We start from the raw sequence: 27769 nt of genomic DNA on the forward strand, positions 1-27769 counted from the left end.
TTTCCCAACCTGCCAGGGAAACTTGTCCTTCTTCCCGCTTTGCATAAAGGGTGTGCAAAGTCCAGGGCAGATGAATATTTGCTTGTGCATCAGTGATTCGTGAGGGTCTGATGTTCGCTGATGTTTGGGCAGGAAAGTCAATAATTCAAACTGCAAGAGCACATACTGGTCATACCATAAGCTTGTGCTGAATACCAAGAATATAAATATGTATCTGAGGAATATAAATTCATACTGCAAAGAGTATCAAAAAATATTTTTATTTGCTGGTGGTAACTGCTTTTTGTTTCCATGCCTGAAGCCTATAAATTCTTGCTCTTGACAAAGGAGGAGGTGGGAAAATCAAGTAAATAAATGGCAAAGTAAGCCTCAAACTTTTAGCGGATACAGTTCTTTTTGAACTATAAAAAAATGATCAGTCATTGTATAATGTGCCTGTAAAGTCCTTTTTAGTGACTTCTAAGATTATACTCATTTTATGTTCAGTTCCTTTCTCTCCCGATGGCTGTGCAGCTACACGTACAATAACTGAATGGGCATTTATAACTTGATCTTTTTTAATCTCCTAATAAGTCAGCAGTGCAACGTGGGCTCTTGTCACGTGGTAACACGCTCCTGTGTCTCATCACCAGCTGCTGTTGAGCTTACAGAAATACAGAGCGTGCAGAAATCTTCCAAAATCCCATTGGGGACCAGCCCAAGCTCAGAGCAGTGCCAGCTGTGGTACCAGGGTCTGAGCTGCTCCATGGCAGGCGGGTCTCCCTCCTAGGCTGTGTTCCCAGAGGAACTGAGGAGGAAATTGGGCTGTGGGACATGCTGCTGACGGGCTTTAAATTTATGTGGAGACACTACTGTGGTACTGCAAGGCATTATGTGACCCTTTGCCCACAGCTGCTTGACTAAACTGCCTAATAAATGTCTATTAAGAATTGTGATACCTGACCTCTCTCTTTTACTCACCCCTCCTGATTGTGATTCATGTAGGAAATGGATTGTGCCAGAGGGAGGTTGAAGAAAAAAGCTTGCATGCTGTTAGAAGAAAAACCAAAAACCCCTTCTGAGCAAAATTGGAGAAGTTTACGTAAAAGTTGGAAAAGCCTGAAACTGTGAAACAGTGATGCAGCCTTGGCTGTATCATTGCTGCGAGAGCAGGACACTCTTGTGTCCCGGGTTGGTGACAATACACTGGATAAAGCTCTGGAACCTATCCCTGTCTTACTGACTTTAGCTGTGGCTTGGCTCGTTCTTCTCCACTGAGTAGCTCCAAATGGTGCTTCTGTCCCTTTGTCTCCTGTTTTCCCAAGAAAGCCTCTCCTATGGGGCAGGCACCTCTTGGTTGCTGCTGCTTGCTGAGGTCCCTGAGCAGATACTGCAGATGTGCTTGCATGCTTTGCATTTCAGCATGTGATTAAATAACCTTGGTGTGCAGAGCTGAACCTGCAGGGAAGAGATTTGTGGTGGCGTTTTGCTCATTTGAAGCCCTGCAAGCTGCTGAGGACCTTCTCCTGTGGATGTGGCTCCCGTGGCGGGAGCTGGTACAGGCGTGTTGGAGCTGCTTTGGTGCACGCACAGGAAGAAAAACCATTACACTTAACTTGATACATATCCTAATGTTCAATTTCCATTAATTGAAATTACGTTGAAATATTGAACATTTTAAGCATAAAAGTTTATGTACCGTGGTTAGTATGCTAATGGAATATTTTAGTAGTCTTTTAAGGTTAATGTCGCAGCCAGATGCAACGATAAGCATTTGTTCCTAAGAATTATTTTGCTTTAACCCCTTTTCCAAGACTGTCCGTATTCTGGTGAATGTTCATCGGCTGCACTGTGGCTGCCAGCCAGCTGTCATTTTAAGGTGGTCTTTTTTTCAACCAATCCACTATGCAAAGTTGAATTGTAGTTATTTTTGCTCATTATCTTCAGCAGTAAAAATGTATTTATCTAAATTTAAATTGCTGTTTGCTGAGGATATGTGACAGTATTTAGAATTCAGTATTATTTTATTATCTCTTTGAAAGGATAAAAAAAAGCTCATTTATTTCAAGAGATATTTCTGCAAGCATGTAAAAATACCAATGAAGTAGCTAACGTTTTCCAGTTGTTGTTGACTTCAAATTTAGCAACCATTGTCCCTGTTGATATATTTGATGCTCTAAAAATGTACTTGCCATTAAGTAGGAAGCTGAAGTGATTGGTAGGCAGATAATATTCTTCAGTAGCTATTAATAATGCTCAGAGGACATACGCATTGGAGCGTATGGAAAAAGCCATGGAATTGTGTAGGACGGAGGCAAAAATAATGCATGTAGCTGTTTGATTTGAAAGCAATCCTTATGTACCGCAGTGGCTGCTGCCTGAATTAGTGCATTGTGAACGGGAGAAACTGATATGCAAACAGAATGGTGTGCAGCTAATTTTTTTAGAAAATTGAGGTTTGATCTCTGCTATTTCACTTCTTCCATGAGCTGACTCAGACCCGGTGAAGTGTGTGGGGACCCCATTCTGCAGGGGGCTTCGGTGGTGGAAGGTGGGAGTTGTTCCTCCCAGAGCCAGCTTAGCTCATGGGAACAAGGGAATTAATATTCCATTAAGAGAAAATGAAAAGTTTCAAAACAAATAAGAAGTCATTGCCACTCTTCTCTGTTCCTTTGTTCCTTTAGCCACAGGAGGACTTCTGTGCCAGCACTGAGTTTCTCCCTGGATTTCTCAGCACAGAGTATTTCTTTGTCTCCTGGATTTTCTAACTGCTCTTAAAATCATGCATGTTTTAAACTGCTGCCAGCTCACACAGCTATGCAGCCCTGGTGTCACCCGGGGCTGCACTGTGTATTGGGAAGATCATATTAGAAAAATGTGGAATTATTAGAGCCTATAAATAGTGGTGATAACTTGTACAGCATTTATGTCGCCCTCATGCTGCATAACACACTGAAGTCCTGGGCTAGGTTTGTTTCTAGTGTTGCTTCACGTGTCGCTGTGAAACTTCATTATATCACGATATAACAAGCAGCTGCTGTGTAAGTAATGTGGTGCCTGCAGCACAGGTGGGGGGTTCTTTCTGGAGCAGCCAACAACTGTACTGATGCTTCACATTTTCCCTGGCTTGGTCCAGCTTCTTAGAAAGGAAACAAAATCAGGTCTGTGCTAAATGTTTCTGGCTGCCCAAGGGTTTTGGTGGTCAGCTTGAACCTTTAATAAAATTGCTAATAAAAGATTATTTAAGAAGCTTTTACTTCCTTGTGCTAGCCAAAGATTGGGGGCAGAAGGAGATTGCTGCCTTTTTTTAATTTTTCTTCTGTTTTTGGAAGATTAGCAAACAGATTCACACAGTGTTATTTGCTGCAAATTTCTTCGTGCTAATTTTAATTCCAAAATCTTGGCTTGTGAGAATCTCAGTCTTCACAAAAAGAAGAAAAAAAAACCATCTTTAGCTGCTCTGCCTGTGGAGAAAAGTCAAAACTCACGTAGCTTTAGAAATGGGGGAAAAATTCCAATGATTGTTTTTATAAGCCATGTTTTTAAAATCCTTTGTAATATTTTACACAGGGGCTGGTTGAATTATGGTTTTGCAATATTGCTGGTGGAATTGGAGATGGAAACATGGGTTCATTAAGACTTAATAGCTTTGGTCCAACTGCTGCCATGACACGTGGTTAAGGCATTAAAATATGTGGGCTATGCCTCCTGCTACAGTACAGCAATTACTGGGTAGGTGTCCTTTGATACTGGAAAACAATCTTGCCAGACTGTTGCTGTTAGTTTGAATAATCCCACTCTTGCTGAAGGCCCATGGAAATGAGACAAAACATTGCAAATAGTGGCTTTCTCCAAATAAAGGCTACAGAGTGTGTGTGATTTCTGTAGGTCCTGTCTGTCCCAGATGGATCTGTCCTTGTGGGCGTAAACCTTCTGCTCTAACACTCTGTACCTTGGGCTTTTCCTGCGTTAGAAATGTCCAAGTTGTTCCAGGCTATGTGAGAATTGCTGTGACACTTGTTTCCTTTTGGTTTTTTTGGATCTAGTCTGATTGTTTTTTTTTCAGTGATGTGACAGAATGACACTAGCTCCTGGTACATTCCTGACATCAGTGTTTGGGAGTCCATCTTTTTTGGCTCACTGATGACCGGGTCCTTGTGTTGGGTAGCCCTGTCAGGTTTAGATTTGTTTGTGTTGCCTTCTGGGGCCAGTGTAATGTCCTGAGCTTTAATGATACTGGTGTTTCCCTTGGGCACAGATGGTGTTTAAGTATTTTACGAGACAGTGCTGCTGCAGGCTGGTGGAGGATGAGCACTGGAGCAATGCCAGCAGAGAGGAGGGATGCACTGCTACCTGGGTTGCTGCTCCTTGATTTGGGTAGTGCTGATGTGAGCCAAAGTGCCAGGGTTTCTTGGGATCCCAGCTGACTCTTGCACAAGATCACCAAAGCTCATCTTATGTGTGTTCCTTAAACCAGCAGTTGATTAAATTCTCTGAGAACTAGTATGAACTGCAGCATGCCTGTTTTTCTAGGAGTATGTGGAATAAACGGCCTGTTTATTTGGTGGCACAGTCTGAGGTTTATTCTGGCAGGTAAAAGAAAGCTTTCCTTGGGAGTCATTAGTATGAGGTGCTACAACAACATAATTTCTTGGATCACACAAGCCTGACTTAGTAACATTAAGGAGGGTATATCTGGGTGCCACGCAACACAGGACTTTAGTGTCACGTGGAGATGTTATAAAGAAAACCATCAGTGGCAGGCTCCAAAGTATCGGGGAAGGGCAGAGAGGAGCAAAGGCCACCTCACATCCTCTGTGGTCTATGTATAGTTGTGGTGGATGAAATACAGGCCTGAGGGAATTGGAGTTGTTTTTCCCTGAGTCTCTGAGGGAATTGGAGTTGCTTTTCCCTGGATCTCTGCAAGCGTCTGTGGCTCAGGGACTGTGATACCAGGTCTTTCCACTGACACGCATACTGATGGAGGTGGCAGTGACTCCCTCAGTGGTAGTCTTTGTTTTTAACACTCTACTTAATTTCTTTCCCACCAAGTTTGGGTTTCTAGCAATATGATTACTTATGGATTTGTAAGTCAGAAATAGCTTGGTAATTGCTATATTGCTTTGCCCCCAGTAGCAACAAACATCTTAAATTTAATGCATCATCCACACAGAAAATTGATATTTGGCCAAAACTCCCAGGCTCTGACAGCTAATCTTAAAGAGCTTTTGCTTGACATGTAAAATAGAGACTTGTGGTTGACATGCACAGGAAAATTGACGGTATTTAGGATTATTCCATAAAAGAAAAATACTCCTTACGATTGGCTGAAAATAGTTGAGGGTGATTAAGTTTAGATAGAAACCTCTCCCTAGAGGTCAGCAATGCGAAGGCCTGGGACACCAACCGCTTGGATCGTGTGCAAAAACCCCTGCCTCATCTCATAATTCAAAGCTGGATTTTGTGTTATCTTCAGGATTTGTCTGATGAAACTGTACTCATGAGCTGCTGACCAGCTTGCTAAGAATAGGTTTCCTTTAATGTGCTTTTACTTTGATTTTCCTCCCTAGAAATACATCCTGAGTAGCAAGAAAGCCCCAGAAGTCTTTCACTGAAAGAATTACAGTAAGGAACTTTCTGGTGCTTCTGATGAAGATACCTGGCATGTTTGCACAGATACTTGGCTTTCAGTTGCAATTTAAAGGACTAGGAGTTTTAGCAGGGAAGCTTGTGGATCAGTTCGAAGGCCATGTACTGCATTATGCCAGGGTTACATGTTGCTCTTTTTTGGGTAAATACACATTTCAGCATGTTTTTTCAATATTTGGTTTAGAGTCAGTAGGTCTGGATGACTGGGCTTCAAAACTACTCAATATCTATTTATTAAATAGAGCATTTGTGTTCAACAGAAAATGTAAGACCCAATTTCAAAATTAGGCCCACACAATTATGCAATTAGGTAATCGTGCGTGTAATTGCATGCACAAATGGTCAGTTAGATGTGTAACTGTCCATTTGCATGCAAAATTAACCTGTTTTGCAAATTGGGCTTGGAATATTCATGGTAGAAAACATGGCTTTCTGGAGATGGCTGTGTTGTCACGCCCTTCCATTGGTGTCTTCTTTTATGAGACTGGTGTGGTTTAGTCTTAACCTCAGTGTTAGAAACAAGCGAGTAAGTCCAGCACCTTTGGGCTCTGCTTTTGATGTGCTCCAGATCTGTGACAACTGTTGAAAAGATTGTGAGGGGAATGTGTGTGTTACACTCATGCATGTATTAATTTAAGAACTAATAACATGTACACAACTGAATTACTCTGGAATTTACTGTTTTGATGACATTTAATGTGATGCTGTTACCGTGGCAAAAGAAAATGGTTTGATTTGTATATTTTTATGTGTGTATTTTCATATACACTTCAGAGTTACTTCTTTTTTGCCTTTTTTTATCTGGTGTGCTGTCAAAACACTTCAGTGAAAGAGCTCAAAGCAGCAGCTGAGGAATCTGTAGAAATATAGTCATCACTTTGCAGTTAGTGCAAGCACTTGTTCCTCTGGCGTGATCCCTCGGTGCTTGCATGGGCAAGACTTTAGGTCTCTCTGTTGCCACTCCATGTGTTTGAACATCAATTCTCCTTTTCCTGAAAACCCAGAATAATTGTGTAACTGGTTCCACATGTGTAGGCTTTAACCCCCGGAGAGAGGTGGTGGTGATCTGTTATCAAAATTTGGTGGTGTTTCTGGGGAGGGAGTGTTTGTGTCTTTAGAGAAAGGTGTGTGCTTGTGCTTCTCTCCAGACTGGGATGCAGGAAATACTTTTGTTCAAGTTGTTCTCATAGAGCAGGGAGCCATGCTGCCACCCATGGCATCATCTGATTGTGCACATTTTAGGGCTCAGTGTGGCACTTTCTCATGCCTGAGAAGATAAATTCGGCAGAAATCTTCAGTTGTTGTTGTTGTCTTTGACCTCAGAGTTTTGAAACTGAACAGCTGAAACCACAGGCTAGGCAAAGCCTTCAGGCCTGACCTGGGGAAGCGGGGAGGGGAGCATGGGGGAGGGAGCATTATAAATTCAATCTCTCTTATTTTAAGTGCTTTGGATGGAGCTTTTCCTTGCAGCTTCACAGTGTCGTGGGGCCCTGCCTGTGTGGATGCTGCTGTGCGTGCCCACTGCTGCTGTGTAGGTGGGTTGAGAAGCAAAAGCGGTTTCTCACATGCCCCTCATCATTACAAGCTGGCCCTTTGAGCCAAATCCTGCAGCTTTTCCCTGAGAATCAGTGGGCTAAAGTGGTTATCTGCACATCAGATCAGTGCTTCCCAGCTGCTAGTGGTCCCAGTGTGGATGCAGTGTGCTGCTTCTGGCCTGCATGGTAGCTCTGCTCCTGCTGCTGTGCTGCTCTCTCCCAGCGAGGGATTTTCTGCAAGGAGTCACCCAGTGTGCATGTGCAGAGGATGCTCTCACTGAAGGGCGAGGTGGCGCCTTGGTTTCATGCTGGGTTGTCCTCCCAAAGCGATGGTACGCTGAGCCCGAGAAGGATTAAGCAGGAGCATATTAAGGTCACTTTTTATTCCTGAGCTAGAGGTTTATGTCCTCTATGCATATTAATTTCACAGCTTGGGATATGGTAGAAAGGAGAGCAAATAAGAGTACAAGTGTGCTGGGTAGCCTCGGCAATTGAGCTGGAAGAGAGAGCAAAAACTAACAAGCTGCTTTTCCTTTCCATGCTGCATTAGCATGAATGATTTAAAAACAGAGGAAAGATCTAAGCCCAAAACTCCAAAATTACCGGCATTATAATTTTGTTTATGCCTGTGTGGCATTTAATTCATTTTGGCTGGTGTTTGTGGGAGGTTATGGGGAGAAAGAACAGAGAGTTGCAGGTTGCTGTATGCAAAACTAAAATCTTTCATGTCTTATATGCTTATAAACCAGAGGTTGCAAAACTCTTCCTTGCACCTTTCCAGTAGCTTTGATGAGGGTTACACACCCACAGAGGGTGAGGGAGATGGTGTCAAAAAAGCATCGTTTGTAGGTTGACCTGCAGCCAAAAACACAGGTGGAGGATTGCCCCTGAAATGGTGTTTGAAAGAGGCAACCAGGAATGGGAGTGGTGTCAGAGCACAGGAGATCCTTGAGCTCTGTCCTGGCAGCTTTGATAAATTGAAAGTCCTTGGACTTTTTGTGGGATGCACAGGCAATCTTTTCTAATTCCAATGTGGGTGATTGCATTTTCTTTATTCTTCTGTGTAGGACCCATTAGCATTTGGGGAGCGTGGGAGCTGGATAGGGGATTTGTGGGCAGGAGCTGCTGGTTCTGTGGTGTTAAATGTGGGGCTGGCCTTGCATTTAGGCCAGAACATTTAGATATTGCTGGAAAAGTTTTTGTGGCCATTGGTGACCACCTCCTTTCCTTTCTGCTGTGGGAGCCCTGAGGACTGGGAAACATAGTCTGGAAGACTTGTAAGCTCTCCAAAGCCATGGATTTCTAGTCCATGGTATCAGTTCAGCTTCATGAGATGGACAGCCTTCTGAGTAAAGGTATAAATCCATAAAGCATTCCGGGATAAGGGATAAAATAATGCGCAGTGGAAATTATAGCACTAATTATATTATATTAGTACAGAGGAGCTAATAGCTCTCCTTGCTCCATAGCAACTGCTGTGCTTTGTTACAGGTACTGCTGTGGGAAAAGGCAGATGAAAGGGTTAAAGCATGTTATCTGGGAGGATGCTGGACCTGCTCTCTTCCCAGTCTTGTACTGGTGCTGTGTGACTTAAAGCACTGTGGGGTCTGTGGGTTGACAGGCTTGACCCCACAGTGCAAGTAGGGGGTGAAAGCCAGTCCCACAGGGAGCTTGCAAAGCCTTTTTACAGTCATGTTTGGGTCACTCTGCCTTCTCCTGAGTCACCGCTGCAGCTTCTACAGCCTCCAGTACAGACCAGTTTATCTCTTAATCTGGCCATGAAATGAAATATTGCAGGTGAATTAGAAGATGTTTTTATTAGGGTAGTTTTGGCTTACTGGGAGCAATCTAAAAATAGACTGTGGATATTCTTGATCTTTAGAGACATTAGCCTGTCTTTAAAAAACAAGTAAGGATTGAGGTATTTTATACACAGCTCTCAGAGCTCTATGAAAAAAAGCAGACTACAAAGCACAGCACAGGAAAATTGATTCATCATCAATTTATTGCGTGGAGCTCTAGGCGAACTTATCTCAAGACAGAACAGAGATCTATAAAATCTTTTCATCTGAAACTATGAATTAAATTGAGAGGAACTGCTGATGAGAGGCCAGAGCCAACTCTTAAACCAGACATTTTTTTGAGAATGGGTCTTCTGCTGCAGCAAGATCTTCACCAGCCAGGGATGTGGAGCTCAATTCTTACTACCCTGTTTCTCTCCTTACAGTGAATCTGGCTTATGCAGGAGCAAGCCTGCCATACTCCCCCTGTTCTTCCCACCCTTGATTTCAGTATAATTTTTCCTTTCTTCATCAGTGTGTCTTGTTAGTCTTGCAGTTTCTTTTCCTGACATGTTCTTCTTTTCTTCTAGTGCGTGTGTGGATTCTTTAAACCTCCTACTAACAAGGAAACTTGCCTTTTTCAGCTGGAAGCCTCTGAAAACAAGCTGATGTATCTCCATTGTCAGATCACTATATAAATAAATAAAACCTCTTCGTATATTGCCTTCAAAGAAGCGAGTGAGACAATGCTCAAGAACTCCTGCCTGCTTTTTTTTTTTTTTTTTTTAATTGGGGGAAGCTGTATTATGTCAGCGACCTGTAATAAATCGCACTGCAATGAGAAAGGACAGGCTCATTCACCTTGCATCCATGCAGAAACAACTAAGCTCTCTTCACATGCCATGGGAAAAAAGAAAAAAAAGGTGACAAAGAAGGGAATTAAAGAAAAGAATGACCTTGGCTTGCAGTTGCTCCAGTACTAGCAGGGAGCAGTTTACCAGTGAGACACTCAAGTTTTGGGGTTGCATTGCCTGTGTTACTGCAAACTGTGCAGCCCAGAGTGCGTGAAGTACGGCCTGTGTCTTCCTCCTGCTGCCTGGAAGTGTAGTTAGCCAAGCTCTTAATTGGCAAAAGACAGTGGTTTGGAAGGCTGAAGTATTTTAACAGGGGGTAGAGAGGGAAGAAAGAAGGGCTTACACAATGAGGTACAGTATAGTCAGACCACTTCTCTGCAATTGGTTATGTTTTAATCTCCTGCATTTGTCAGAATTTATGGTGATGTTAAGGTAATTTGGAGGCTTTGTTTCAAGTAAGAGTATATGCTAAATAAAAGGGGGAAAATGTAAAAGGCCTTTAAGAGTACTGGTTGAAAGCAGACTGAAGGAAATGTACTTTTGTACATCTTTCTGTTTGTAACACTTGATGTTAAATCTGTGGATGGTTTTCTTTGTTGCTTTCTCATTGGAGTGTTTGATTTTTGAAGTTTGTAAAGCATCTACCAAAAAAATTACTTTTATAGGATTAGTATGTGCTGGTTTTATATCAGCAGGTGCCTGCCCTTTCCCTGTGTGGACTCTCCATCTGTTTGTCTATGTGCTGGGATAGCCAGAAAATTTATAGGGATTGGGAACAGGAAGCTGCACTGGCTTTGGGGTGCTGTGGGTCTGGATACATCATCCCACATGCCCTCTCCTGGTAGCTTTCCATGGGAGCTGCTCATCCTGCTGTAACAGCCTGGCTTTGCTGTGGGATCCAGCAGGTTGGGATGACTAAACCCCTCCTTGGCTTTGCCTGGGAAAGGCGAATGGCAGCTGTCACACTCTTTTAGCATCAGGCTACTGCTGAGCACAGTGCTGGTGTTACTTTTAGTGCATCTGTGTATCCGCCTGTCTGTTGGCTGCTGTTGTCTGTATGGGGCTGCACAGGCCTGTGTTGGAGACATGGGAGAAGAGCTCTTGCCTGCAAAGGTGTGGTTTCCCATGACAAGGTGAGGAAGGTGGAAGGATGCAGCAGGAAGAGGGTAACAGGGAGAGAATATGCAAACTAGTTTTGTTTGGTTGTGGTTTGGGGTTTTTTTTGGTGTTTTTTTGTTTGTTTTGTTTGGTGTTTTTTTTTTTAGGGGCCCTTTCAGGCAAGCCTCACTTGCCCAACATCATCATCTGCTGGGGTCATCCCGCAGTAAATACAGCTGTTGGCCCTGCCCCTTGCTGAGTAGGGGAGATATCAGTGAAACTGCATTCAGTTATCTCCCCCAGCAGTGTGCCTGGTCAAGGCTCCTTGTGTTACGAAAATGCAGGTCTTGTAGCAGGAAAACCTCACTTCCCACTTTCTGGAAGGGTTCTGGTCCCTGTGAGCTTGTCAGAAGAAATACATGTGCATTCCATTGGTGGCTGCATCCCTCGGTGAAGTACATCCTGCTCACGTAGTGGTGCCACGTCCCCAAAAACCACACAAAACCCCCTGCTGGGATTTTGCGTGTGCTGCCCAGCCACATCCTTTCCCACTGGCAAGGAGCAGAGATGCTCCCTGGGAAGGGTTGGCACCATCCCAAACTTCAGTGGGAGTAGCAGTGACACAGGGTGGTCTGGTGAAAAGTGGGAGAGCAGGATACAAGACATGCTGGTGGCACTGCTCCAGAGAGGCTTTGGGACAGAAATGCAGGGAGGAAAAGAGCTTTTTTTGTATTTAAGCCTCAATATGGAAAGAGTGGCACACTTAACCCTTTCCTTCTGTACTTTCCAAGATCCTGGGAAGATGAGCAGTAAAAGCAGTTGTCATGCTGCTTCTATTTCTTTGTGGGACAAAATTTTCTTGCAGCTGTTTCTTTATTATAAATTCATTTGATATTCAATGTATAAGCAGTAAAGATAATTAAGTCATTGAGTATTCCTGCAGATACTCTGTGTACTTCTGAAAGTATTTTGTTACATTTCAGCATTAGTTGATGGATTCCTACAATAAGTTATGACTTGGATTGCCTCTCATTTCTTTCTACTGAGTATTTCTCTTCTTTAACGTAGGGTACCACACAGTTGTAGTTAAATGGTTAATGTGACGCTTGAAACATCATGCAGTGTAATTTGCAGGGGGAGAAGGATAAATACACATATACAGTGCTGGCATGATGCTGCCTGCCCTTGTGTCCGTGACCAGGTTTGGGTTGGGGCGAGGAGATGGTCATTGCTCTCATTCTCACCTTGGGGCCTGAGAAGAATTTGACCATATTGTGCTGAACTCACCTGGATATGAAGATGGCTGTTTCTCTGTCCTTGACTTCATGGATGGGCAGCCTCTCTGGGTAGCTCTTCTCTTCTGCCTAGTTAGACCTGTGGTAACTTCAGTGTCAGGTTGGGCAGTTGAACTTGGCCCGGCAGTGCCAGGATTTGGAGCACTTAGACAGATGTAACCTGCTTTACAGCCATCCAAAATCTACTTTCTGAAGGAACTTGGTGAAAAATGAATAGAAGAGGTTCTTTGTCTGTCCATTTATTTTTTTTCTATACTGTGTTTTTAGCAGGTCAAACCGCTTTGTTTCGTTATCTAACTATTCTTTCCAGTGTCTCATTGTTAAGCTTTTGTTAATTAACATTTAATGACTGGGTTATGATGGAACCATGGGAGTCTTATCTGAAGGCAAAGCAATTGGCAAACGGATTCATTATGATCCGAGCAACCCTAATGAATGTCAAATTAATTCATAATAATGTGACACTAAAATGTTAGGCATATTGTTAATAATTATAGATGCGCTTTTACCTTATCCACTTTCAGTAGTATTGCTTTCTGCTATGTATGCCAGAGAGCCAGCTTTCCACTACCTATCTTTTTACACCAATAATTCCAGTCTTCTTTAGCTGCAAATAGCTTAATTATCTATTTGTCTCTTTCACAGTAATTAGATACAGCATAAAAGCCAGGAAGTTGATGTAAATAAATATAATTTATTTTGGAGATTCTGTAACTGTGGGTTGTTACATAAAAGTGACAATGTAAGGAATGAGGATGGTCTGTTGCTTGCTGTCTTTCATGGGAGAAAGGGGAGGAGAAGTATGTCAAACATTGCCACGCTTGTGATTAATACTATTTCTGTGGTTAGTTATTACAGTTATTTGAGAACACAGAGTGATTTATTTTAAATAAAATTATATATTTGATCCTTGGTTTTAACACAAAATGCCTAAAACCAGTTTGCCATGTTAAACCCAGCTCTGAGTTTTCTAGCTTGTCTTTTATGGCTTTGCAGCCATCTTTATTTTATTGAATTAGTTTTCTTGCACGTTCAGAATAGGAATTCTTGAAAAAAATTGAAAAATAACATCGCTGTCCTAACGTCTGTGAGCTATAGTGGTGGCAGGTGGGAGGGTAGCAGGCAGATTTTGGTAAGGTTAGATAGGACAGTGTAGTCTGTCAGGCAGCTTTATTGCTTAAAAACACCCATTGCACCATGCTTCAGGATTCAAAGGTATTTATTAATACTTGCTCACCTATCCAAAACACTTCAGTGTTCTCCTTCCCCTGGTCACAAAATACTTGCAGTGAGGCAGCAAGTATGTAAAACTTTGCCATGTAAAAATTTGATGGAGATATCATGTCCGTGTTTCCCAGCACTGCTTGCCCTACCTGCCTTAGGATTTGAAGCCTGGAGGATGTTGCTGGAACAGCAAGAAAAATAAAATTAAAAACTTCTCTGAAGTGGAATTTCAACCTGGCTAGAATGAGCATAAAGTTACCAAGGGCCTTTGTGGGTGTCTGCACATGGTTCAGGCTTCACTGTGTCATCACAGATCTCACGCTTTGCTCTGCTTCTGGGTCAGTGTGGATATGCAGCTTAGGTTGAACTGGTGGTGGTACTGGGGCATGCCGTGGTCCAGTGCATCTCACTGAAGGAGTAGTGTCCCAGCATGGTTTTGTCTGGCTAAATAAAGTGGTTTTGGAGCAGAAGGTATCGCCCTTGGGTTGTGCTGCTGTGCCACAGCTGCCCTCCTCCACCGAGAGCAGCGGGGCTGGTTTCTGCTCAGCCCAGCTTCTGCTTTTAATTCCTACCAAGAGCAAAAGGGTGTATTTTCTTTTGTTCAGAAGGAAAAAAATCCGAATGCTTTTTCTGTTGGTGGAAAATAGTGATCAATAATAATTAACTTGCACCATCTTACTTCTTTTCCCTCTGTGAGGAGCGCCTTACTATTGTTTTTGCAGAGCCGCAGGAGGTGCAGTGGTGCTGCTTCCTGCTCCAACAGTTCTTCCCTCTTAAGGCTGTGGCAACATAACCTCTGCCAAGGAGGTGGCTGTGAAATCCCTTGAGTTACAGGTGCTGTGAGGCAGCCCCTCGGAGGGGTGTTTCTATTTTGTCTTCTCTTTTCCCTGCCGCAAACAGCAGCGTGGAAGCGAGAAGGAAGGCTTCCGTGGGCTGCGCCTCCAAAGGTCATATAACACTTTATGTTTTCTCCGACATGACACAGCGTGACAGAACAAAGTATTTATCTTGTGTACTTGTCAGCTTCGTTCTGCTAGCTCCAAAATGATGAAATACTACCGAATATGCTGCTGCTTGTTTCCTTTAGGGACTTGTGCTGATTTGTTTAAAGTGTCGTCTGCACCCAGTAAATGCTTCATTTATTACAGCTGACACCTGAAAAATATCTGAGGGAAATATATCAGGGCATCACACGTATATTGTTTTCCTGATTTGCTGTTGTTTACTTACGTCTTAACACAAATGCAGTCCCCTAATGATTTGTTATGTTTTTTGAGGGTGCACCTGTGTGTGCGTGCCTTTTGAACTGCTGTGGTGGGGTTTCTGGAGACGCGCTCCAGTTCTGTGACAAAAATGCATTTTGACTCCTGATGGGGTCAGCTTAACTGTTAATTATCGCGGTGAGTCACTAATGAGCTCTTGCCTCAGGAACTTCGTACAGCCTCTCCTCAAACTTTTCCCATTACTTGTTCTGATGCTTAAGCGAAAATAAAAATAGATCTCTTGTAAAAGGGGTGGGTGGGGAAGTGAATGTTTGAGATGGTTATGTGACCCTCGTAATGGTAATATTTGATGCAAAGGCTTTCAGATATAACTCTCAGTATCATATTAGGTTTCATGGGTGATTTAAAAATTTTTTTTTGTTTTACATGAAGTATTTCTCATTGTCCCCGAAGAATAATGTGAAATCAAAATTCGTCTCTCAGCAAAACAATCAGTGTAAAAATAACAAACATCAAAGAGAGAGGGAAGCAGTTTGCTCACAGTTCTAATTGCTAACATTATCATGTGTCAAAGTGAAGAATTAAAATGTGACTCTAAGTTCCTAAAAGCGCACTTGCTGTGAGTTCAAAGGCTGTGTGAGGTTGAAGGCGTGTGGTTGTGTGGGCTAGCAGGGCTACAGACAGTACTTGGACCTCCTGCAGTTCACTGATGAGCGCAAATAGGACCTTTGGGCATGCAGAGGAGCCCCTCTGACTGCTGCTTCAGCAGCACAGCTTTGCTTGGGCTTAGAAAATGCACAGCACAATGTGTCTGCAATTTCCTGTGTCCTTCCCTGTGTGCAGGGAATCTACAGTCAGTGTACAGCATATGTGTGCACCTAAGCAACACCCCAGTGCTGTGTGTGGGCATGGGAAGTGATGGGGGTCTGGATTTTGGATGCTTTATGGTATTGAGCCCTAGCCCTTTAGCCGTTTGCACAGGGTGTGCTACAGAGGCTGTGCATTCACTGGAAAAATGCAAATCTAGGAGAAATATAAGTGTATTTATAGGTTTTCCTACCCCTAGGTAAATAAGCAGTACTGGGGAAAGAAGGCCTTTTCTGTATGATGGGAAGTTGTAAATGGCAAATATATTGCGTGCTTTAATGTTGTTTTGTTTTACAGCCGTTGTAACAATTTTACTTAGCGAAATTAGATTCCGTGCTTGAGTAGCATCCTTGTTTTAATTTACCGTGGTGTGCCTTCTGCTTGGTGCATACAGGTTGGATAGGAGGAAGGGCCCCACTCCTCAGCTATATTTTCTCACTGTGACTACTCTGGACAGGGCAGCTGAAGAGGTCTTTGCAGTGATGCTCTAAGCTGGTCCTAGGGTTTACTGGCACCCCCCTGTACCAGCCACTTTTTCCCTGCCTTGGTTCCCACTCCTTTCTCTGTTTTCTTCTTATGGAAAGGTTTTTTGGATACAAGGACTGTTTTTTCCCCCATGTGGCTGTGCACAGTGCATTTGGATTTTAGTTTGAGGTGGGAGCATTAGGGAGACAGTTGCCATGATGGTTATACAAGGATAAGTCTCATGAAGGTGGAGCTGAGGAGCTGAGCTGCTGTGTTATCTCTGCATTGTGGTGAGCAGTGTTTGCTGCAGTTTTCTGCTGGGCAGTGTGATGTGCATGCCTATGGTGGTCCTGACTTCAGGTGCTCCTTGTCTGTGTTTGCTTCCAGAGGTGTGAAAAGGTGGGGTTTGACAGGTAGATGCTGAAGTGGCCAAGTTTCTACCCCAGATGGGGGGGATTTGGCATGAGTGGGAATTGCCAAGGGAAGCAGGTGATGCAGCCCTGATGCAGCCTTCTGATCTGACATAAAGCAAGGGTGGTATTTCTGTCCCCTGTTCTAGATGGGCCAAGCAGAGCTTGTTCCTTACTCCCCCAAAGTCTGGTTAATCACAGTGAATTAAGAAGCTAGCCTTAGTGTGGGGCTGCCTTTGTCATACGTGAGGCTGAACATCTTGCTGGACAGGAGGACCTGAATGCCCCCACAAGAAGGATGAATGCTTGCTTGAGGCAATGAGAAATGAGGGTGCTGGTACCATTAAATTGAATGTTCTGGGAAGATCCATCACCAGTAAGCTACTGGTTTTATGCTCAAGAAAGTTTGGCTGCATCTCTGTCTTACCCATTTTAAATAGAAATTGCCTCTCATCGCAGAGAGAGCTTCAGTGAGGTGGTGAAGTGTCCTCTGTGTAAAGGAAAACTCCTTAAAGACTAATTGGTGTCAGTCATTTCTATGCTGATATTTCACTGCTGCTAATTTAGCAAACAGATGGTGGTCCATATTATGGCCTGTGAGTTGGGCTTTTCCCTGGGTGAAATGATTACCTCCCTGGATTTCAATTAGGAGAGATTGCCAGTTACCTGGAGTGGTTTTCCTTTTAATTATGCACCTATTAGGGCAGGTAGGTAGCCAGCCTAGGGGAAGAAGCAGAGAATTCAGTGGCACGAGCAAATCCTTATTAGGAAAAACCCATAAAACCAAACCAAAACTGAAAAGCCATGCTATGGGAAAGAGGAGGAGGTGCACAACAGGGTAGCATGATGCACAAGCCTTTTTTCTGCTACTGTGAGCATTGATAAATAGCTTTGAAATGCCTGTTTGGCAGGTTGTGGCACATAGGTGGCTGTAGCACAGGGGAGGAAAGGTGAGGTCTGGAAGATGCTGTCTGCAGGCTGTATGCTTATTTTTAGCTCAGCAGAGTTCACTGGTTGAAGGAGACAAGCCAGAAGGAAAGGCAGCCCCCGAGCAACCTGCAGGAGCCTGCTGTCTCCATGTGCTGGTGCAGGTGAGGGCAGATGTTTGCTTAATGCCAAAGAGCAGCAGCATGCGGCACTGACAGATTTATGAAGTCTCTGATTTTCATCTTGTTTCCTATCCCAGCTAATAACAGTCCAGGCAATGAAAAGATACTTCTCTCATAATTATCAACATCTCATTTTCCCTTTGAGTCTCGCGTTTAAATCATCAGGTCTCCTCTTCATCTGAATTGTTTCCTCAAGCTTATCTTCCTCTGTGGATCAGGCTTTTATTGTATTTAGTTTTGACGAGACTGTTCATCTTCCCTCTGCTCTGCTGCTACCCAAACCTGTTTCCTCATTGTCCTCAAGGAGCAGGGAAGGAGATGAAAGAGGCTTTGGGCTTGAATCAGCCAGTGATGAAGTTTGGTGTCCTTTGGGATGGAGACATTAATGCAGCATCATGAAATATGAGGTCTGTCTTCACTTGGGGTGACTCTGATAATGTAAGAACACAGTTAATCATATTTGGCTCTGCAGAGGGTATCTAAATGGGAAAAACACCTGCCCCGAAGGTGGCAGGAGTATGTGAGAGGAGCAACGAAATGGAAGGAGGAGCTCTAGCAGCACAGGCTACTTGTGTAGCTTGGAGCAGCCCTAATTGATGTTGAAAATGTCATAGATTCTGTTTGTTGCTGTGTGCAGCCCTTGACTATGCCCCTTCTTTAAGAGTCTTCCCCAGCTGAGCAAAAACTGTTACTTGGTGCAGTTCATGGCCTATTAAAAAGCAGCACTTTGTTGCTGAAGCGCAAGATTCGGTTTGAGCTTTGTTTGGCTTTATGTTGTGAAATAGGGGAACCCCTCGAACTCTCCACTTAGTCAAAAGCAGTTGCTTTGCTTACTTGAGTAGTTAATTCAGGCCCAAAATAATTACCCTATTTATTAGCATGTTAAAATGGCTTTAATTGGGTTTTGGTGCAGTATCTTCAGTCTTTTGACTTGAAAGTTTTTTACTCAGTCATAATTTAGCAGTCAATCCTTTGGTGTGGTGTTACAGCTCTGCAGATTATGTGTGGAGGTAATTAAGTAATAACGATTGAGGTGCAGGGTATTTCCTTGGGATTAATGACTGTCTGGGAGGAGTTGATGGCCCAAGGTGTAGCCAAGGGCCATTAACGCCAGCCAACTAATAATTGTAAGAAAATGCCATGTGCCAAGGTCATTACTGCTATTAGAAGTTGAGGGCAATGAGGAGGTAGGTGTGGGGGGAGATGAAGTAACATAGGAAGTATATGGATTTTGGAAAATGTAATATGGTCTTAATGGGTATCTGCATGATGTACTTGTTGATTAGCCAGTCTGCTCCTTCCCTCCATTCCTCACCGTTCTGTCCAAAGCTTAATGGCGAGGATCAGGGTGAGCAAGGATGATGCTTTTCTTGTCTGGTACCCGTATTCTTAATGGTGCCTCATATTTTGTCCACTTTAGGGGACACTTTATGCATATTACTAGTGTCATTTTTTTTCTTCCTCCTTTAGGGGGAAGTTTTCAAAACCCAGCCTAGCAGCGACCAGAAGCATTGGGAATATCATGGCTCAGTGGGATGAAATGCTGATTTGTGAATAGGAGGGAGAAGAGTGGTGCTTTTGAAAAACCTACATATTGGGCGAGTGCAAATGCTATAGTGTGTTAAAGCACTTGGTTTTGTAGCAAAGGGACTGTGTTTCAAAGCTGAAGTGCAGCTGCAGTGTGGCAAACTGCATTTTGGGGATTTGGTGGACAGCTAAACTTAACTGCCCCCCAAAGGCTGTAGGATATAAAAATAAATCTTCAGATAATTGCAGTGTATATATTAAGTTAGAGGCTTAAGAGGTTGTATTCACACAACTTGGATTCTTGTTGTTCCTTGATTTCAGTTACAAACTTAAAATTTATGGCAGAGGAAGAGACCTGTTTTGCACAGATTTTTTTCTTTAGCTTAATATTCCCAGCATCAGAGGAACAGGACTTTTGTTTACATGAGGCTGTTGTACATCGAGTTTTCTCTGTGCTCTTGCCCTCCAAGGTAGGCTCTGATAAGAGTACTTGTTTTTTTCTCAGTCCCAATATATCACTGATCTCCAGCAGCTGGCACCTGGATTTCTGCTTTTAAGGGTTCAGAGCTGTAGGACCCGAATATCCCAAGCTGGCAATGCTGGAGGCAGTTTGGAGGAGCCTTTTCCTGAGCGGTGGATCTCTCATGGTTGGAAGCATTCAACCATCTTTATCTTGACATGGTGGTTTGTATGAATGAGTAACTAAAAAAAAAAATAGTGGAAGTGGGGGGCTGTAAGAAAACTCATCAGAGGGATCCATCTCAGCTGGTGAAGGAGGGAGATAGATATGTTGGTATCCATGGTGTAAACAACTGATTACTTCCCTGCCAAGCTCTGATCTTTGCTGGAGCAGAGTGCTTGCCGCTGCTTAAAAATGAGATCCAGGATGCCTCTTACAGTTGATTTCCCTGTTATTCATCACTGGGAAACCTGCCTATTCTATGTTTTCTCATTTGTCTGAAGTTCTGAAGGAATGATTCTTTTAGAGGTAGGACTTCAATGTGTCCTTTTAAAGGGGATTTGATTGAAAAAATTCATGATGGGGTCCAAGCAGTCTTGGAATAGTTGAGCATTCTCCCATCCTTGGGAGAGGCTCCCAGCAGCTCAGGTGAGCAGCAATGCAAAAAGCAGCTTTGGGAAACTTACCATTGCTGGCATCTTTCTATGGTCTCTGGGTATGCCCCAAAATAGGTGTGTCTGGCTAATGAAATGGGTTTCTTTTTAGGTAGGTGTTTTTTATTTTAATTCTTTTGTTCAGATATTTAGGAAAAGTTTTGAAACAGAGTGGGGGACAGATGCAATTGAAAAATCATGTTTTTCTTAACTTTGTAATTTTCTTGCATATAATTGTAATCTTAATAATGATAAATAATCTGTTAAAAGCAATTATGGCCTGAATAATAATCCTAACTAATAAACAGAATGTACTGTGTAATTTTGGTTGTTTTCAGCCATCTGGCTCCGGTCTTACTAATTGACTTAAAGCATAGCAACAATGTCAGCAACATACAGTGTTCAGTTCCGCTGAAGTTCCTGAGCAGGCATTCCTTACAGAAATCTACTTTTTTTTTTTAATAAAAAATAAATCAATACATCAAAATTATTACTAGCACTATTACAGCAGCACAGATCATGAATCCATCAGTACTGTCTTCCACTGAGCTCAAAAAAACTTTATTTATAATGATTTGATCATGTATGGTTTTATTATTTTCTAGTGAAACTGCAACTGAAAGACTTTGAATGTATCCAGGGATCTAAATTCATGCTGGCACTTAGTTCTGAAGCTGCCAGAATTTAAATGCTTTCAGTGTTGGCTGGACTTAAGGTGTCTCTTAAAACTCAAGCTCTTCCTTTGGTTGGTTGCTATTCACAGTTTGGGGTTTTTTATTTGTTTAATGCACATCATTGCTGAAATTTCCAAGGTTTTTACTCAAGATTTTTAGACCCCTCAGCTTAATTGGTCAAAATGAAGCCATGTTCCCATCTCTGGTTTTTCAGATGTAATAGTTCGCCAGCTTGGAGCAAGTTACTTTTTTTTCTTACATACTGTAGAGGTGACTTTCTTCTATTTTTTCTAGCCAAAACCACAACATAGTGACTTTGTGGCTAGTTTGGCTCAGTCTGGATGCTTGTGGTCTGTTACAATTACTGTGATGAAGTAATTGCAACGGTGCCAGCCCCCAGCTTCACCACTCAACACCTATCCGTGGGAATTAGGGTGCCTGCATCTTTGCAGTGGGTGGGCTTTTTGTGGGCTTTTGTGGGGCAGGGAGTTAGTGAGGGGAGAGTTGAGTACTGAGGTGGGATCAGACAGTGGCTGCCCTGATGGAGTTTTTGGGTCTGGTTTTTTCAAAGCACTGGTGGCAAAGCTTTGGTGGGCCTTGGGAGCAGAGCAGGGGTCCCTGTTGGTCACAAGCCAGTCCTTCACATCACCCTGTCCTCCCCTTTCATCTGAGTCATGGCTGCCCTGTCAAGTGTCTGTTCTTGGGGAGGACATGGATAATTGCCTGGATGTGCATAATGAAGCAAATAGCCTGGTTTGCCATTCCAGCAACTGGCATTTTCTGCATAGTTGGCTAAATTTGATTATGCCCTTTGGACAGTTCCAAGACTTACACACTCTTAGAACAATTTAAGTGGTTTCAAGGTGTGGGAAGATATGAATTGTAGTTTCAGCCCTCAATTTTGTGGTATAAAGCTGTGGTTAAAGGAATTACATGGCATATTAACTAATTACTTATTTTCACCTGTGTTACTGAGTATAATCATAGCTGCTCTCAACTACTGTCCCCTGTCCCTTCACATGTATCATCAGACAACATTCACCTGTTTGAGGGGTTGGATTTGTTGCAGGCTTTTGGTAAATAATGATGTGAAGAGTTAGTGAGGAAGAAATGCAATTTCTGTGAGGTCTGGTAAGGATGCAAGGGTAAAGACTTGAAGTTCAGAGGGAGCTCTGCAGTCTGATCGATGTTTTTAGATGTCTGTTTATGGATCTAGATGAATTGGTGACTAATCCCGAACTTTGCAGCCCTCTGAATGGGAGCAAAGAGCTCCTTCGGTTTAAGCAAAGCCTTTGGGTCAAAGCCATGTGTGGGATGTGTGCCAAAAACTGGGGTGAAAGTTCTCATTTTGGGCTGAGGCAATAAGATGCTCCCTGGCATTATTTTTAGATGGCTTCTGAGTGAACCTGTCCTCCTTGCTGTGCAAATAAGGTTGGACTCCATTCAACATCTATTCTGGGTTTTGTGGAGGTTTTTTTGGTTGGGTTTTGTTGTTTTTTTTGGGGTTGGTTGGTTGTTTGTTTGTGGTTGTTTCTTTTAGCAAGGTCTGCTAAATTATTCCCTGTTTGAGGAGCAGACTTTATTGGTGTGTTTCTGATCAGTGTAAAACCAGAGATCTGCTGGGAATACTCTATTAAAGTAAATATATATCTATATTTTTAAACAAGAAGGTGTATTTTCAGCATGGGGCACTCGGTCTGTGTCTCATGGTGCCTGACAGGGACATGTGAAAGCCCTCGCTTAGGCTGATTGCCTTCATGATATGCTCGATCTGAGTTAACTTGTTTTCTATACCCTCTACCATTTCATTTTGTAGTAGCAAATAAAGCTTGGATGTGGTAAATGTAATGTCTGCTGCTGCTTGATAATACAGGCCAGTGAATAAATGAACTTCCTCTGATATTCTGTATCTTCTCCTAATAAACAGAAATGCTGTGGTGGGATTGTGTGTGAGTGACTTGGAATTACTTATCTCTACCTTCTCTCCTTAAAGTTGTTTTTCTCATGCACTTGCATGTTTTCAGTTTGCCAAGAAAATAACTTTGGACATGAGATTTAGGATTGGTGATTTAAAGCACAATCAGGGTACTCCCCACATGATTGTTGAGTTGGGGTCTGTGATTCTGCAGTGTTTCAGAGTTAGAGGACTTTGGGAATGAAGTCGTATGGCTAATTGAATCTTTTGAAACTCAAAATAAAGGAGAATGTTTAGGAATTTTCTGTGTTGGAGAGCAAACAGAATAGCAACAACAGCTTTTTAGATGGTTCTTGGTTGTGTACTGCTTCTTATAATTTTCAGTTGTTTTCCAAACATGTATTTTTAAAAAATGTTGGTGTGGGAGGCAATAGGGAGGCAGAAACTGTGAAGATCTTGGTGCATTAAAACCCAGTCATCCTCCAGATGGGTGCTTTCCCATTTGCTGCGTGGGGAGGTCTGGGAGCAGGGCCTTCGCTTGCCCCGAGTCCGACAGGAAGCGGAGCAATGCCTGGCAGCGCAGATTTCCAGTCGGCAGAAGGGGGAATTGGAATGATGCATTGGCATCACACGTTGGTAACACATTCTCCGTGCTGATGCTGCAGCTCTCTCATGCTTTCCATGGCATGGGCCAGGGTCCCTGCTCACCCACCTTGGTGCTGTGAGCCCCTCGGAGAACCCTTGGCACCTGCTGCCTTGGACCTTTGCCAGAGCAAAGAGCAGCAACATTCGTCATGGGCGCATAACTGACAACAGGATTTGGGGAGGAACCTTTTGGGATTAATGCTAAAAATATTCAGGTAACCATCTGAGTGCTTGAAGTAGTTTGTTTTTTTTTTTTTTTTTCCCTGGGGATGGTGAGGAAGGAGATGAAGACTCCTCATCTGTTTGCTGTCCTCATAGCACAGCCTGGCTGCTGAATAGCTGAGTGACAGGCAATCTGGCCTTATCCATATGACCATATTGTTTTCCTCCCCTAATTAGCCTGGTCCTTACTGTGCTGATGAGGAAACAGATGCACTGAGCAGCAAATTACCTTCATCTTGCCTCCGCACAAAAAAGACATAGCATTTAATTGACTCATTTGATCTCCGGCAATTCAAAGCAAGTAAAGTGGAAATATTTAAAAGTGGCACTTCATTTCTGAGTAGGGGGAAAGTATGTTGGGAGTACACATACGTGCATTTGTGTATGCTTGTAGTTTTACAGTGTCAAATGTGACGGTGATGCTGAGGCTTGTGGTATCGCTTTTTATGTCTTTAAAGAGAGGCACAAGCAAAAACAGTGAAAAAGTACCCTGTTACTTCCTTTGTCAACAGCAAAATATTTGCATACTTAACTGCGCCGATATTTCTCTACAGATCCTTGGCTGTGAATGTTCCTTTTCTGTGCAGCATGCCATGCTGCATATATGGGCAGCTGAAATGCCTCATTCCTGCATCCCTGAGCTCCTGCCTGGGAACTGGCCATGATGCAGGGGTCCCCCATTGCCCCTGTTTTCTCTACTCAGGTTTTCCTGCATTTACACAGATATATATATATATATATATAATTTCCCTATTGGTTTTTCTTATATTTTTTTTTCCTTTTTTTGCTTGTTTTCCTTTGTTTCTAATGCAAATATATATGGGTACATTTTGAAGGTGCTTCTCAGGGGATTGAGGAGAGCTCTTACTGGCTGTGTGTAGCTGGTGCCTGACACGTGCCCCAGACTGGTGTGGGTGCAGTACCCGGCCACTTCCTTGCAGCCCTTGGGGTTACTGGGAAGCTCTCAGCATAGATGCATGCTGCACAATCCAACAGTTCCCATGTGGACAAATAGGATGTGTCTGGCACAATGCAGTCTAGCCTTGAAGATGGGGGAGAAACTTGTCTTTTACTTGATCTCCTGTGTGCATTTATGTCTTGGGTCCCCAGAATGAAAGTCATCTGGTCAAGGTGAACAATCACTCTCTGAATTTACCAACTCTGTGTGGCTGGACTTCTTTCATGGCATCTTAATCCTTCAAGAGGTGGTTTCTCCTGCAACTCTTCACAGTGAATGCTCTGCAAAAAGGAAATTGTTACCATGCAGACATTGTGGTGGCCATCCCCTGTGTTGGGACACTGTATCTTAGCAGATCCTAAGGGATGTTTAAGGTGCAGGTATTCCTTCTCCTTTCCCTCTGACCTAATGTGGCCTTCACCATGTATGATTACATCACATGGATTTGCCCCTCTGCTGCACTTCAGAGAAAGCTGTCACCAAATCTGCTTCTGTTTCCATTTAACTCTCGAGTGTTTAAGAGGTAGCATAAATAATAGTACCCTGCATGCTGCCGGGACATGTATGGGTGTTACTCATGTCAGATTGCACTTCTTGGATGAGGGATTTTTTTTTTTTTAGAAATACAATTAGGATTTAGAATACAATTTAGAAATACTAAACTTTCTCTTTAAATGACTAAAACTCCATATTTATACTGGCAAGATGATCACCAGAATGTGTTCAGGCAGTACCAACTTCATTCTGTGGACTGCATCTCTTCTGCTTCTTCCCCTTTCCTAAGCTTTCCACAATCTGCATTTGTTAAAAATGCCTGTTCAATAGATTGCTATTGCTGGTGGCTTTGAGATGGCTTTCAAATACCTTTTGCTACTTGCTTTCCAGTTCTGCTTAATGTTTTCGTCCAGTTTATAAAATGCAAGTTGAAAGAAAACTTCTGGATTAAGCGGGCCAGTTCCTTCAGGAGAGCTCCTGAGCGTGCAACAGCCCAAAAGTGCAGTGCTAGTTCAGTAAGCAAAGTGGCCATGCTGTAAAGAAAGGCAGTGTAATTAGAGGAGATATTTCGGATCCACTTTGGATTACACATGCTGGATTTGCCATGGTAAGAATCCTGACATATCTATTACCTTGGTGATCTTTTTTTTTTTTTTGTAGCCATGAGGTAAGGGATATTTTTTATAATGAAAATTAGATGTGCTTATTCTATTTTACTTGGGCACCAACCTTCCAGGGGAAAGAAGTGGGAGCAGGTAGTAGAGTCAAATACCTGAAAGCAGGTGTATTTTTCAAGCTTTTTTTCCCCTCTGATTATATGATGCTGAATTTCTTACATCTGAACGAAGAAAGCAGAAATAAACTTTCACAAAAAGCAGAAACTACAAAGGCAAAGACAAAGATATCTGTAAAACAGGGATACTGGAACCATCATTTGAATTACTGATACAGTAAGTGGCACCTTTTTACCTAGTGTGGTATTACTCTCATTTATGTAATTATCTGTTGCTTTTAACATTGCATGTGCTAGAACAGAACTGATTGAATGAAAAGTGCATCTGCCATTGAGTCAGACTGCTATGTTTGTGATGAGCTCTTCAGATTTTAACTAATTTGCTGGAGCAAAAGTCCTGCAGTTCACAGTATTAGTTACATATTCTGGGTGAGAGACCATTTGACATGCAGTTGGTGCATTATTCACTTGTGTGCTTACTATGCATTCTTGTGAGAAAATTGAGAGTCCATGAAAGGACAACTCATGTCTACTAGTATAGGTTATTTTGGATTGTTTAATTTTAATTATTATTTTTGAGTGTGTTGTGCAGAGTGTCCAAGGCTCAGGACTCCTGCTCTTGGGGTGATGTGCATAGCACAGCAGGGGCTGTGCTGCCCTCACAGAAGGGGGATGTGTAGGGCAGCCCATGCTGCCATGTCCTGCCTGGATGATGAAACAGCTTCCACAGGGTGCCATCCCACACCTGTGAATGTTTATGGATAGTCACAGTGTAAGTGGGAAACACAGACATCCCCTTCTAAAGTGGAGGGGTTGGATTGTTTAGGCTGTTCAGTGGGTGGTGTGCGCCATTGCTGCTTTCCAGGTGTAGTTGCAAAGCACTTGAAAAACAAATCTTGAAAAGCACAGGCACTGCTTGGGCCATGGGGCATGGGCGAGTCAGGAATGGAGCAAAGCCACTAAAAGTTAAAAGGAGCTGCCTTGCTAGTCCTGCCTAAAGAAATCTATAAAGCTCCTGTGGGTTTGAGCTGAGGAGGGGTGCTCGTCTGGGCTGGTGTGAGGCTCCAGACGGGAATCAGAGCTGCGCTTGGAGTGTTGCTCTGGGACAGCATCTCTTGGCAGCTGGGGCTCTTGTGCCTGAGAGGTGTTTTGCAGTGGGTCTGAATGTGGCTGAAGGTCTGGACTCTCGCTCAAAAAAATCTGGAAGGGGCTGGGGGGATACAGTGGGAAACGTGTTACCTACAGGCACCAAGTGTTATCTGGGGGGCAGTCTGTGAAGCCTGGAAGACATGAAAATTTACTTTGCTCCTGTCTTTTTCAAGATACAGTCAGGATTGGATGGTTTTGGGTTTGTTTTGAGTGTTTTTTTTGTTTGTTTGTTTTGTCTTGGATTTTTTTGTTGATTTTGTTTGTTTTCATTCTTGTTCCGCTTGGGCTGTCCTTGCTGACAGATAAATACATCTTGCCATTTCTAGGCAAGATAGTTCTTTGGAAATCTGCAAACTCGGGGCTGAGATTCCAGACCAAATGAGCCCTTGAAATGTCTCTGGTTCCTGAGTACTTGGAAGTCTGTCCTGATGCAAGCAGAGTGTCAAAGACACTGGGGCCATGCTGGAGGCAGGTGCTGGTATTCGGTGCCTGGCTGGGTCTGGAGCTGTATGGGCAGGGAGAGTGAGCCTCCTGCAGGGGATCAGCAAAAGGTTTGGGAGCATCACTCCTAAGTTTGTTTTACATTTATCTTTACTGTCTTTCTGCTCCTCAGCCCAGGATGAAGGAGTGCCTTCAGCATCCGAAGTGACTGATTTGTTGAAAAGCACCCAGAAGTGTATGCTCCCCTCCTGTCAGGATAGATGTACAAAGGAAGAAGATTCAGAAGTTGTTTAACAATGTAACAAAACAATGAAAAAAAAGCATTAAGAGCAGCGGGAAAAAGCCATTAGTCTGAAAAGAAGAGTAGTAATTTAAAAATGTGGTAAAAAGGATCGGCTTTTGTGTGCA

Source organism: Corvus kubaryi, unplaced genomic scaffold (genome assembly GCF_017639235.1).
Source record: "Corvus kubaryi isolate FWS band 111438036 unplaced genomic scaffold, C.kubaryi_AGA036_p1.0 37383, whole genome shotgun sequence".
NCBI lineage: Eukaryota > Metazoa > Chordata > Aves > Passeriformes > Corvidae > Corvus > Corvus kubaryi.